A 14,264-nucleotide genomic window follows, 5' to 3' on the forward strand; every position below is an offset into this window, starting at 1 on the left:
AATTTGAAGAATCATAAGAGTGTGCGGTTGAAGATAGTTGTGGTTTTTGAAGTGCACTTATATTTTGTATCGAGAAACTGCGTCTAATCTCTGTTTTTACTAGTTTGAAACCAAAATTCACTAAAAAATCTAGTATTTTTGGGTGTGCGGTTGAGACTTTGAAGGTGTGAGGCTGAGATTTTGAAGGAGTGCGGTTAAGGAGTACGGTTGAACGAGTGCTGCCAAGTGAAAGGCTTGGTGTACTGCCCAGTGTGCTGCCAAGTGTACGTTTGGGTGTGCGGTTAGTCTGTGATGACAAAGTGTGTGCGGTCAGCTTGTGCGGTCAGTGTGTACGGTCAAAGCGTGTGCGGTCAGCTTGTGCGGTCAGTGTGTACGGTCAAAGTGTGTGCGGTCAGCGTGTGAGGTTAGCGTGTGCGGCTGAACTGTGAAACTCATTTTTCTTGGTTCAAAATTTTTCTAATTTTTGATCTTCCTGTTGAGTTGTTCCTTCTAGAAAAAGACAAAATGGAATATCAAAGTCAAACTCATTTCCACGAACTTGATACTGTCATGGGCACTACTACGCGTATTCCTAAATTAATGTCTACAGATGGTTTTCCTAAGTGGAAATACAGAATTGAAAAATACATTAAAATGAAGGATTTCAAAGTCTGGAGAAGCATTCTTAGAGGCCCTGTTAGAATCACTATGACAGTTGGAGGTCAAGTGATTGACAAAGCGGTTGAAAACTACACAGATGAAGAGTTTGAAAAGGTGGAAGAACAGGAAAGGGCCCTAGCCACTCTAACCATGACACTATCTCCTGATATTGCTCAAGGCTTCCGAGAGTATACTTCCGCTAAAGATTTGTGGGAAGCACTAATTGAGGTATATGAAGGAAATGAAGATATGAAGGAGAGTCGCCAGGACATGTTGCGACAAAAGTTCAATTTGTTCAACTACGTTCCCGGAGAGACTCTTGAGGCACAACTGCAGCGATTCACAACTCTCACCACTGACATGAACATATCTGGAATTTTCTTGACCAAGTCAGAGATCAACAAGAAGCTTCTGAATGCTCTTCCTAGATCATGGGACATGAATGTTGCTGTGATTAAGAAGACCAAGGATCTGAATCGTCTCACGCTTGCTGAAATCATGGCGATCATCAAAGCTTGTGATATTGATGATAAACAAAGAGAAATCAACCATGTGAACTCGTACTCTACTGCAAATCTTGGAATCTCATCCAACAATGCTCTCTCATCATTCATGTCTTCCTCAGGTCAAGCTTTTGCTACTCAACAACCTCAGATTCAGACCTTCGCTGCTGCATCATCCATTTCTCCTTCTCAAATTCAGCCATTTGTCACTCTACAAGTTGTTCCCTCTCCAAATGTGCCTGTTGTAGCCTCTTCCTCAAACACTAAAGACACTAATGAAAATCTGGCTCTAGCCACTGGGCTTGTTAACTGCTACAATGCTTTTGTAGCTGGAGAGCTTCCACCTCAGCTGTCATTTGCTGACCTGGATCAGATTCATCCTGAAGACGTGGAAGAAATGGACATTACATGGCAGATTGCTATGGCTGTTTTCAGGGCCAAGCAATTTGCTAACAAAACAGGGAAAAACAACTGGGGCATGAATGCTGATAAAAAGGTGGGATTCAACAAGGGCAAGCTTCGTTGTTTCAACTGCCACGAGCCGGGTCATTTTGCTCGTGAGTGTCCAAAACCAGATCGTAGGACGAACAACAACAGGACAATGGTTGCAGTGGGAAACAACCGTGCAGGTGCTGCGGTTAATGGTGAAACTGCTATGGTCGCTCAGTCCTTTGACTGGGAGGACCAAATTCAGGCTTTGAATATTTCAGGGCCAGAAAATGCTCACCTAGCTCAAATTGATGATGTTCCCATGAAGAATGATGAAGCTGATCCTGAAGCTGAAATGATGGAAATGCAGTTTGCTCTGATGGTATCTTCTACTTCCGAGCCCAAGAAGAGTGAGGTAAATCTACCTTCTTGCTCTCAGGCATGTAATGAATATGTCAAACTTCTTCATGATGAAATTCAGTTATTACGTAGAGAAGTAGAGGACCTTAGATATGAGGGCTATCAGCTTAGGAAAGGACAGAAACCCCTTAAGGCCCAGTTAGAGACAAAAATAAAGGACTTTAAGAGAATTCAAACAGAATACAGTGAAAAATGTGAGCTTTATGATTATGTTAAAAGACAAAATGATGAGTTAATTACCAAGCTTGATACATTAAAAAGACAATTTGAAACTGCAAATTTTGATTTTAGAAAATTTGATGGACCAAGCGAGGTAGTTGCCAACATGATTAATCACTGCATGCAGTTTAAACGAAACCAACAAAAGGGTCTAGGATATGATAGTGTACTTCCTCCTTATAATCATACATATCAATATCAACCCCTATCCAAGGATGAGATTGCCAACGAATCATTTATGGTTTATGGAAAGCCGTCTGGTTTCGTTTCAGGCAGATTTATTAATGTTGAAAGTACTAACATTTCTACTTCCCCTGCAGATCAACCATTAGATCAGGCAAAGCATGAAGCTGGAGAATCTGTTTCTGTTTTTGTTTCTAATTCTGATATTTCTGTTTCAAATGAAAATGTTTGTGTTTCTGATGTTGAGACTGATAATGTTTCGTGTGATGTTTCCACATCTGCTACTATGAAACTTAATTTCTTTGATTTGTTTGATGAATTGTTTGGTAATTCTGATGCTTGTGATTCTCATGAAAACCCATCAATTCCACAAGTCACACCTTCTGAGGCACCCTCACTTATCTCACAACCTATTTCTCATGCATGTTCTTCTGAGAAGAGTAAGAGTGTCTGTCAAGAAAATAAATCTGAGAAATGTAGTACAAGTTCAAATAATAAACATATTTGTTTTAATTGTGGTGTTGGTGGTCATATAGCTAGGAATTGTCAAAATAGGATCTTTGTGAGCTATATGTCACCAAGAGGAGAGAACGAATCTCGAGGAAGGTCTTTAATTAGAAAATCCTCAAGAACTCGTTCTCGAAATGATGATTGGAAAGATGATCGAAGCAGAAAAATGGCTGTTTTTCAAAAGAATAAAAAGGTTTTTTCTAACAAAGCTCAAAATAGTTTGCCAAAACCGTACAAGGCTCCGCCAAGATCGGTTTCGTCAAAAAGCAATTCTGGATCTTCAACCACTTCTGGTAGAACATCCAGAGGCTCAGTGCACACTCATAAGAAACATATTTCAAAACCACCCGAGAATATTGTAAAACCTAAATATCATTGGATGCCCAAATCAATTTCCAATCCATCATCTCCATCCTCTGAAGTGATTAGGAATGAGGATCCTAATTTGAAATCATTAAAAGATAAATCGGAGAAAGCGAAAAGGAAACCCAGGAGAGTGATGACCTGGGTTCCTAAATCTAAATGATCCCACTCATCGTGCAGGGACAGTTGCGGAGGAATGTCGTCAGACCGTGGTATGTCGACAGCAGCTGCTCCCGGTACATGACTGGAGATATCTCCCAACTGCACGACATTCAGACATTTAATAGGGGATATGTCTCCTTCGCGGGTGGAGAAGGCGGAAAGATAACGCAAAAAGGAACGGTGACGAACGGAGTGCTTAGTTTTGAGAATGTCAACTATGCTCCTGAGCTGAAGCATAGTCCGTTGAGTGTTTCTAAAATCTGTGACAAGGGCTACTCGACACACTTCACTGATAAAGAATGTCTAATCTTAAAGCCAGACATTGTCATTCCGGAAGAGTGGATTCTCGTCAAATCTAAGCGGGATGGGAATGCCTACATTATTGACATGAACAGCAATGTACCCGATGAAGTCACTTGTCTCTTTTCCAAAGTCTCCGAACAAAGCGCAATGTTGTGGCATCGTCGACTTGGCCATGCAAATACAAAGAGCCTGAACCGGCTTGCTAAGAACGAAATGGTCCGCGGTTTGCCCGTCAGAGATTTCATTACTTTTGAAAAATGTGTTTCCTGTGCTCAAGGCAAACATCATCGGAAACCACATCTGCCAAAACAAGTCGACTCCATCAGTCAGGTGCTTCAGTTGTTGCACATGGATTTGTTTGGTCCGGTCAACGTTCTCAGCATCAACAGAAATTCGTATTGTCTCGTTGTGATAGATGATTTCTCTCGTTTCACGTGGGTCTTCTTTCTGTCCAACAAAGTTGGGATCGCTGACCTCATCAAAAAGTTCATTGTAATGATCGAGCATCAAACCAACTGCCAAGTGAAAGCGCTACGCACAGATAATGGAAGAGAGTTCAAGAACGTTGTTCTTGATCACTTTTGCGCTGAGAAGGGTATTGTGCGTCAGTATAGCTTTGTTCGGACACCACAACAAAATTGTGTTGCTGAACGGAGAAATCGGACGCTACAAGACGCAGCAAGGACGATGCTCTGTGATTCTAAACTTCCAGTTTTCTTTTGGGCAGAGGCGATCAACACTGCGTGCTACGTTCAAAATCGTGTCCTGATCAACAAAGCCCAGATGAAAACACCATATGAAATTCTTTATGGAAACAAGCCATCGGTCAGCCATTTCCGAGTATTTGGTTGCCCTTGCACCCTTCTCCACTTGGAATCCAACCCAAAATTCAATGCAAAAGCCGATGATTGTTATTTTGTCGGATACGCTGCTCGTACTGCTTACCGGGTATACAATAAGAAGACGAAACAAATAGTGGAGTCTTTCGATGTTCGCTGGCTTGAAGAGAATGAAACGGACGCTAGGGTGGGTCCGGATTGGCTATTTGACATGAACAACAATGTACCCGATGAAGTCACTTGTCTCTTTTCCAAAGTCTCCGAACAAAGCGCAATGTTGTGGCATCGTCGACTTGGCCATGCAAATACAAAGAGCCTGAACCGGCTTGCTAAGAACGAAATGGTCCGCGGTTTGCCCGTCAGAGATTTCATTACTTTTGAAAAATGTGTTTCCTGTGCTCAAGGCAAACATCATCGGAAACCACATCTGCCAAAACAAGTCGACTCCATCAGTCAGGTGCTTCAGTTGTTGCACATGGATTTGTTTGGTCCGGTCAACGTTCTCAGCATCAACAGAAATTCGTATTGTCTCGTTGTGATAGATGATTTCTCTCGTTTCACGTGGGTCTTCTTTCTGTCCAACAAAGTTGGGATCGCTGACCTCATCAAAAAGTTCATTATAATGATCGAGCATCAAACCAACTGCCAAGTGAAAGCGCTACGCACAGATAATGGAAGAGAGTTCAAGAACGTTGTTCTTGATCACTTTTGCGCTGAGAAGGGTATTGTGCGTCAGTATAGCTTTGTTCGGACACCACAACAAAATTGTGTTGCTGAACGGAGAAATCGGACGCTACAAGACGCAGCAAGGACGATGCTCTGTGATTCTAAACTTCCAGTTTTCTTTTGGGCAGAGGCGATCAACACTGCGTGCTACGTTCAAAATCGTGTCCTGATCAACAAAGCCCAGATGAAAACACCATATAAAATTCTTTATGGAAACAAGCCATCGGTCAGCCATTTCCGAGTATTTGGTTGCCCTTGCACCCTTCTCCACTTGGAATCCAACCCAAAATTCAATGCAAAAGCCGATGATTGTTATTTTGTCGGATACGCTGCTCGTACTGCTTACCGGGTATACAATAAGAAGACGAAACAAATAGTGGAGTCTTTCGATGTTCGCTGGCTTGAAGAGAATGAAACGGACGCTAGGGTGGGTCCGGATTGGCTATTTGACTACACATCGCTATTCAAATCTTTTAGTGTGTCGTCTAATAACCAAGCTGGGTCTACCTCTTGCTCGAAGACTATTATTGAAGACGAAGATGAAGAGGTTGTCTACAGACCACCATTAGTTTCTGCTACTGATCCTCCGGTGGAGTCTACTGTTCCAATTGCTTCTCCTGAGTCCTCAACACAACAATCTGCTCCAGATGCTGATGCTACTCCTCTAACTCTGGTCGAAAGAGAGTTCATGAACCAAGATGCTTCCGCTATCACTCAGAATCTGATGGACCTTCTCTTTCCCGATCAAATCGTTGATGAGTTTGTAGCAAATCCACCAAACAAAGCTGGTACATCTACCGTGGATTCTTCAGCACATGAAGGAGCTGTTAATATTTATACTCTTCCCGTTTCACTTAATGACATCAGTCACGAAATCCCCTCTCGCATACAGCGCGATCACCCGATAGAGAACGTTATTGGCCAGCTAGGCGACGGAGCTCAAACGAGAAGCCAGAGTGGAGATGTCAACACATGTCTCTATTCTTGCTTCATTTCTCAAATAGAGCCCAAGAACGTCGAAATGGCTTTGAATCAGCCCAGCTGGGTGGATGCCATGCATGACGAGCTCAATCAATTCGAAAAGCTCGGGGTTTGGAAGTTGGTGGAGCTACCTAAAGGCAAGAAATCTCTCGACACCAGATGGGTATTTCGTAACAAGCAGGATGATTCGGGTGTCATTGTACGTAATAAGGCGAGATTGGTAGTCCGTGGGTTCAGGCAAATTGAGGGTCTTGATTATACAGAAGTCTATGCTCCGGTGGCGCACTTGGAGGCTATTCGTATCTTCCTCGCTTATGCTTCCTACATGAACTTCATTGTATACCAAATGGACGTCAAGACGGCTTTCCTGTACGGCAAGGTGAAGGAGGAGATTTATGTTGACCAACCTCCTGGGTTTGTTAACTCAAAACTTCCCAACCATGTCTACAAGTTAGACAAGGCTTTGTATGGGCTGCATCAAGCCCCTAGGGCCTGGTATGCTACCCTAGCACAGCACTTGCTCAATCATGGCTACTCACGCGGCACTATTGATCAGACCCTATTCATCAAGCATGTCGGTCCAGATCAAATTCTTGTTCAAATCTATGTGGACGACATCATTTTCGGGTCGACAAGTCCTCAGCTATGCACGGAGTTCGAGGACGTCATGAAAAAGCGGTTCGAGATGAGTTCATTGGGGGAAATGACTACGTTTTTGGGGCTTCAGTTCGAACAATCTTCAACCGGAATCCTGATTCATCAAGCTAAATATGTGGATGATATGCTCGAGAAGTTCGGGTTCAGAGACGCCAAACCTGCTTTGACACCCATGGCGGAGAGACCACTGCTGACTCCTGATCTTGAAAGCGAATCCGTAGATCAAACGTACTACCGATCGATGATTGGATCGCTGATGTATCTGACTGCAAGTCGCCCGGACGTGATGTTTGCGGTCTGTCAATGCGCGCGCTACCAGGCTAATCCTAAACTGTCTCATCTTATTGCTGTTAAACGAATTTTTCGGTACCTCAAAGGCAACCCAAAACTGGGTCTTTGGTATCCGAAAAATTCAGAATTTGATCTTTATGCTTTTGCAGACAGCAATTATGGCGGCTGCGAGCTTGACAGGAAATCGACTTCAGGCGGATGTCAATTTATCGGAGATAGGCTGGTCTCCTGGCAGTGCAAGAAGCAACATACTGTCTCGACCTCAACAGCAGAAGCAACATACGTTGCTGCGTCTGCCTGTTGTTCTCAAGTCATATGGATCCAACATCAGCTGTTGGACTACGGTTTGAATTTTCAAGAAACCCCTATTTTTTGTGACAATGAGGTTGCGATCCAAATTGCTAAAAATCCGGTTCAACACTCAAAAACCAAGCACATCGACATCAAAGTTCATTTTATCCGAGATTGTTATGAGCGTTCCCTCATTCGGCTAGAACAGGTTCTCACTGCTAATAATGTGGCGGATCTGTTGACCAAGCCGTTTAACAAAGCTCGATTCGATGTGCTGGTAAACTTTTTGAAAATGATTCGCTTTGAGGATTAATTTTTGTTTAGGCTAGTTTAAATTTGCGCATTTTAATTTCATTCTCACCCATGCACAAATTTAGGGGGAGAAATAAACAAAAACCAAACAAAAATTAAAAAATTAAAAAAATCCAAAAACATCTTGTTTCTGTTTTTTTTTTCCAGAAAACATTCAAAAATCCAAAAACATTAAAAATTCAGAAAAATCAAAAATATTGTCGCTTACAGTTTTGCTTGTTGATGTAGTACTGGGAAGTGATATCAGCTTGTGATAACAGACAATCTGAGTCTGTGTAAGGTACCAAAGCTGAATTGTCTAGGCTCTGTGTTCGATGCGCTGGTAGGCACGAAAAGTTTAATGGACTTGACTAGGTACAGATGAACTTAAGGAATCTAGAGACTAGATAAATTCTGACCTAGATAGTTCCATTTAGCCTGACAATACGACGCTTGGATAGGTTGAGCAGGGAGATATACATGAGAATCCACCCGTCACATTAAAGAACCCCTATCTAGAACTGTGGTTTAACTCTTCCTTGATGTACGGATTCTGTCCTTAATTCCGGTATTGACGGGGCGACTGGGGAATTCCGATAAATTAGGTCCGTAGGAAATTATTTTCTTTCTTTCCTACTGTTAGACATATGTCGCCTCCTCTGTGTGATCGAAAGATCCGACCTGGATTGCAGCATATGCAACTCTATTCCTTTGCATCGTCTAATTCTCAATCCCTCTGAAATTCTAGTCAGCCATATGTTTCACTCTCTGCATGATTGAAAGATCCGACCTGAGTGTACAACATATGCATTCTAAATCTATCCTTTCTATGAATAATAGTCTGCTCACCTAAAGTAAGGAGTATCTCGGAAGTTCTTGATTATTGGGGTATGTCAGGAAGCGGGAAACATGTTCTAGTACACTTAAAATTGAACAATTCTAGATTGTCTGTAGATCTTGCTGCTCAATTTAGGTGGACAACAATATCCTTGGTTGTCGTCAGATGAATGGTCCTTAGGTATTTTTATCTAGTAACTTTGGATCAATCTGTCCTGTCACTGATAGAACTCCTAAATCTTGTCACAATTTTTCGTGCTTAAGTGGACAACAATACTGGCGATCGACCAGATCTATTTATGAAAGGAGAGGGACTGATAAACGGATAATAATTGTCTAACAACTTTGATCCCATATCACAAAAGGTTAATCAATTTTAATATAGTGGATTAAATTTAGGTTGAATAAAGCTTTATTTTATTTTTATTTTTTATTTTTTATTTTTATTTTAATTTTTAGGATTGGTAAAATCTTAGAATTTATTTTATTTTATTTTAATTTCATTTTAATTTTTTATTTTATTTTAATTAATCCTCAAAATGTCTCCTTTTTAAATATTTTGGGTTTTGGGTCTTTATTGTCAAAAGATAAAAAGATGAAGGGGGGGGGGGGGCAGCCTTATTGGGAAGTATATAAAGGGGAATGTGCGGTCAAAATCTACTTCTTCACTTTTACCTCGACCACACACTCCTCTGTTTTTTCTCTCTCTAAAACTTCAAGAACACATCTCATTTTTCCGTGAAATTAAAGCTTAATATTCGTAAGTATCATGAAATCGACTCCCATAATACAGTTTTTGAGCAAAAACGACATTGAACCGATGGTCAATTGAAGGAATCGGTATCAACTGTGCGTGTGCGGCCGCACACACCGTGTGCGGCTGGCTGTGTGCGGTTGTCCCCGTGTGCGGTTAACCCGTGTGCGGTTGACTCATGTGTGGCTGACTCGTGTACGGTGGGACCCGTGTACGGCCGCACCATCCGTGTGCGGTTGGACCCGCGTGCGGTTGGAGTCGTTGTGACACAGTACACCGTGTGCGGCCGCACACCTTGTGTGTGTGGCTGAATTTAGGTGTATGGTTGCATACCTAAAATTGACTTTAAATTTTGATTAATGGAAAATCTCTTAATTTTTCTAATGCTTTAAATTTATACTTTCTTTTTCAAGAAAAATCATGGGAGACTCTGAGTTCGCAAAAGTGCACAACCTGGCCATTTTTCTAGAAGATCCTCCAGTGGCCCACAATGATCTCAAATTTATTGTCGATGGTCTGAGAAAATGCTGATTGGTCTCTGCTTTCACCTTTAGTCCAGCAATTTATCAAAATCTGATTAAAGAATTTTGGAGAAGCGCTTCTGTGAAAAAGAACAATGACGATGAGAAATATCTTGAGGCATGTGTACAAGGAAAGAAAGTATTAGTCTCTGAAGACATCATTCGAGAAGCCCTACAAATTGGTGATAAGCATGAATATCCAAGGGAAATTGATGTTAACCAGATTTAAAATGTCCTTGGACAAATGGGCTATGAAGGAACCTTTCCACCTACCCACAAGAACTTATTGCCACCTTGTTGGAAATATCTGGCTCATGTTTTTGTGAGTTGTATTTCAGGACGCAAATCTGGTGCTAACGAGATATCCCTGGCGAATACTGGTGCCATCACTGCTTTGGCCTCTGGAGTAAACTTTAATTTTTCAAAATTCATCTTGCATGAGATGATTTTGAATATTAAAGGAAACAAAAGGGACAAGTTCTTGATGTATCCAAGGTTTATCCAACCGATCCTTAACATCATGCATCCTGAGATTGAAAGGAAAGGAGAGACCCTGGATATCAAGTCAGTCGGCCCAAGTGCTTTCGGTTTAATGAAGCAAAAGAGATCAGGAAAGCTTAAAACATCCTTTAATCAGATTTGGTATTTTTGCTGAGGAGAGTAACCAATCTGAACGCATTGAGTCTTCTTGTCCTACGGAGACCGACGATGCAGTCATCTAAACTTCCGAACACAAAACTGAAGAAGGCTTAAACTCTCCTGCGGCCAGAGTTGCATCAGAACATGAAATTGACTTCTCAGGCCTTGACAATGTTTCCATTCCCCTCAACTTCGATTTTGAACATGAAGTTGAATTTGACACAGGTCTGGATCTCTCCGACAGGTTCTTCGAAAAGGTCGATGAAGTTGCTCAAACTGCAACCGAGACTAGGGCTGCAAAGAAGTCTCTTAAAACTATGCCTCCTTCGTCTACCCAAATGGAAGAAAATTTAAGTCAACAGGGTACAGATTCAAGGATTCCTCCCCTAGATTCTGCTATTCCTACATCAATTCCTTTTTCAAGTATCTCGACACAGACGCAGACCTCTCTGCCTCCCGTACAAGGAAGGCATCAAAATTTGAGGCAGGGATTGTTCACTCAAAGCCAGTCACCACCTGTTTCAGCCACTGTTATCACCACAACTGTTGCAACACCACCCCTCCAATCCAATGAAGGTCCAAGTACCATGCTTGAGACAGGAGGACCATCTAATGTTCCAGAATATTCCCCGACAAGACCGTCGCTAGATGAGGCCTCAATCAGACTCGCTAAGCATTTGTCTCAACATAGCCCATAATTTTCCTCCCGTGGAAAGGGCATATCTTTCGAGGAAGGTCGCTCAGGGGTTGATAATCCTCAAATGTCCAAACTTCAAGAAGAAATTGGCATTCTAAAGCAGCAAAATATTGAAAAGGATATCATGCTGGAACAACATGGCAACATTATTGCTGAGCTTCAAGCAGAGAATGCCTCAAAGTCAAAACAGATTACTGACCTACAAACCAATCTTGGGTCAGTAACTGCTTTTTACTTTGACTTGAAGAACAAGCTTTTTGACGCTTTTGGAGATAAGCTTAAATCTCTGTTTCAACAGCCTCATGGTATTGAAGATCCTCCCACTGCTTCCTCTCAACCTTCAGAAAGCAACTTTCCTGTTAATCCACTTCCTCCAAGAACAACAACCATCGTTGATCGGTTTGACAAGGAACCCGAAAATGCCAGACCTCGGATCACAATCAGGCATGGAAAAAGGACCGTCACTGCAACCAAAAATGAAGGATTACTCTTTATGAAGAATTCAAACGAAAATCGCAAGTCAAAAGATCCTGAATTGACAGTGACGGATCTTAAAAAACAAAAGTTTGGTGACGAGTATGGAGATCGCTCCGGGATCAGAATGTGGGGTTATGATCCTGAGTCTAATCTATGGGTGGTTAAGAGGAATTCTGGTAACTCAGAATACTACAAAAATACCCATGATTTTAACTCATGGACGAAGGTCGATCTCTCTGAGCTCTCAAGAGCTCCATTCCACAATCCCTCTAACGATCCTAGCGCTACGAATTTCAAGCAGTTCCTGGACAGACAGGTCAGGGATAACTTCCCATCAATGAAGACGACAAAAGCACTGGTTATAAAGGATAAGGATATTATTGATCCTGAAACTAACCGACCAATAAAGATCATGTTGTCGCCTGCTACAAATCAAGTCATGGAGATTCCCATTCCACAACATTTTCAGGATGGATATCTTGATGATATGGAGTTTTGGGCCTTTGATGACGAAACGGCAACTGCGGCAATGAAGTTTAAAAACAGCGACACCGTTCTGAGGCTCGTCTGCGCAAAGGATCTTCTGAGATTCAGGGAGAGAGACATTCATACCCTAGCTCGTCACCAAATCATTTGCAGAAAAGAAGTCATGGAGGTTGCTGCCAAGGAATTCACCGGAATGGTCGCCACTATCATAAATGGAAAGCTTTGGATGGGATCCATGGGAAAATCTGATATGAAGCTATTTGACAAACCTGGAGAATGAAGACCAAATCTATGCTAGCCACAAACCAAGGGGGAGATTGATAGGCTATAATTCTGTGGATTGGGCTAGGCATTCTAATGTATAGGTCTTGATAGGGTGGTAGAGTATGTTGTGGTGATTGTAACTTGTTAGTGGGTGTGTGCTGCCGTACATGTGTGTGTGGCCGCACACGTGTGTATGGCTGCACACTTGTGTGCTGCTTCAGGTGGTATAAATAGTCTGAGTCTGTGTCAGTTGAAAGGTGATGTATGTATGTGTTTCCTAAGGTGTACCTGACATTTATGTGTAATAGATGTGTGCATGCTTGGCTTAATTCTCTTTCTACTTCTTCTACACTCTGTTTGATTGCTTGCAATTCATTGATCACTGATTTGGATCTATAGATCAGGGACTTATATATATATATATATATATATATATATATATATATATATATATATATATATATATATATATATATATATATAGTGTTGTAATTCTTAGATCCTTGCTTAAAATTTCGAGATTCACTAAGATCTAACAAATTTTAGCCAAATAAACTAAGAATTCACACCAAACATGCATATAACACATAAATCTACACATTTTACTTGTATTCTCCCCCAAAAGTCATATGAAAACCGAAAACAAGGGGGTATGAACTCACCTTTGCTTTGATGTTTCGGTTTTGAAGAAAAAATGAAGAAGATTTTGGTCCTAGCAACACCTTGGAGTAGTTTTCGGACTTGGATAGTTTCTAGGGTGTTAGATCACGAAATGAAGCTTCATAAGAGAGTGTTCTTAGCTTAAGGATGAAATCAAAGTCTTAAGTATGATAACAACTTACCAAAGAGTGATGATCTAGAAGAGAACCTCTTGAAGACACACACCAATTCTCGAAATTTTTGTAGGAAAGGAGGGATATTCTTGACAGTATTAGAGAGTGTTTGGAAGAGTGTGTGTGTTTGTGTTGCATTCGGCCGAGAGTAGAAGAGGAGAGGGGAGAGAGATGGTGAAGTGACAAGTATAGATACATGGTGGTCCTTGTATGGATGTATGTTGTATAAAATGGAGGTGGCACTCCAAAGTCAACCCCCCCTTAATCTCTTCTTTTTTTATATTTTTTTTTTGTTTTTAGATGGGCCGAGAGTTTCGGCCAAGAAGAAAGAGTGGAGTGGATTTGGCCCATTAACTTTAGCTAGGACATTTGGATCCTAAACATAAGGTTTTTCGGCCCATTGGGCTCTTGGAAGCATTCACGACCCAATTAGAGTAAAAGAATGGGTTTATGACTCACTAAGGTTAATTGGTTTAGTTATGGCCCAATAAGGCCCATTAGGGTTAGAATGAATCATTCTAGGCCCAAATGGTCCAAATTGTTTTAAATTTGTGAATTGGGTCCAATTAGGGTCCAATTAGGGCTTCTAAGTCCAATAAAGTTGAATTGGGTGCTTATTGGTCCATTAGGCCTAATAAGGAACTCCTAGTCCAATATGAACTTAAACCATGGATCTTAGGGCTTCAGCCTCTTTGATGAACATGAATGGTGAATCTAAATGTGCATTGAGTGAGATTTACTAAGAGTATAAGATTTAAAATAGTTGAATGGTTACACAGGAATAGAATTTCCTAGCTAAAATGTTAGTTGTGACAGTCCCATCGTATGCGCATTGACTACCTGGAGCTGAATAAGGTAACGATGAAGAACCGTTATCCACTGCCGATGATTGATGATCTGTTTGACCAGCTTCAAGGTGCATCTTGGTTATCCAAGATTGATTTGCGAT

Source organism: Lactuca virosa, chromosome 5 (assembly GCF_052849685.1).
Source record: "Lactuca virosa cultivar CGN04683 chromosome 5, Lactuca_virosa_CGN04683_v6, whole genome shotgun sequence".
Classification (NCBI taxonomy): Eukaryota; Viridiplantae; Streptophyta; class Magnoliopsida; order Asterales; family Asteraceae; genus Lactuca; species Lactuca virosa.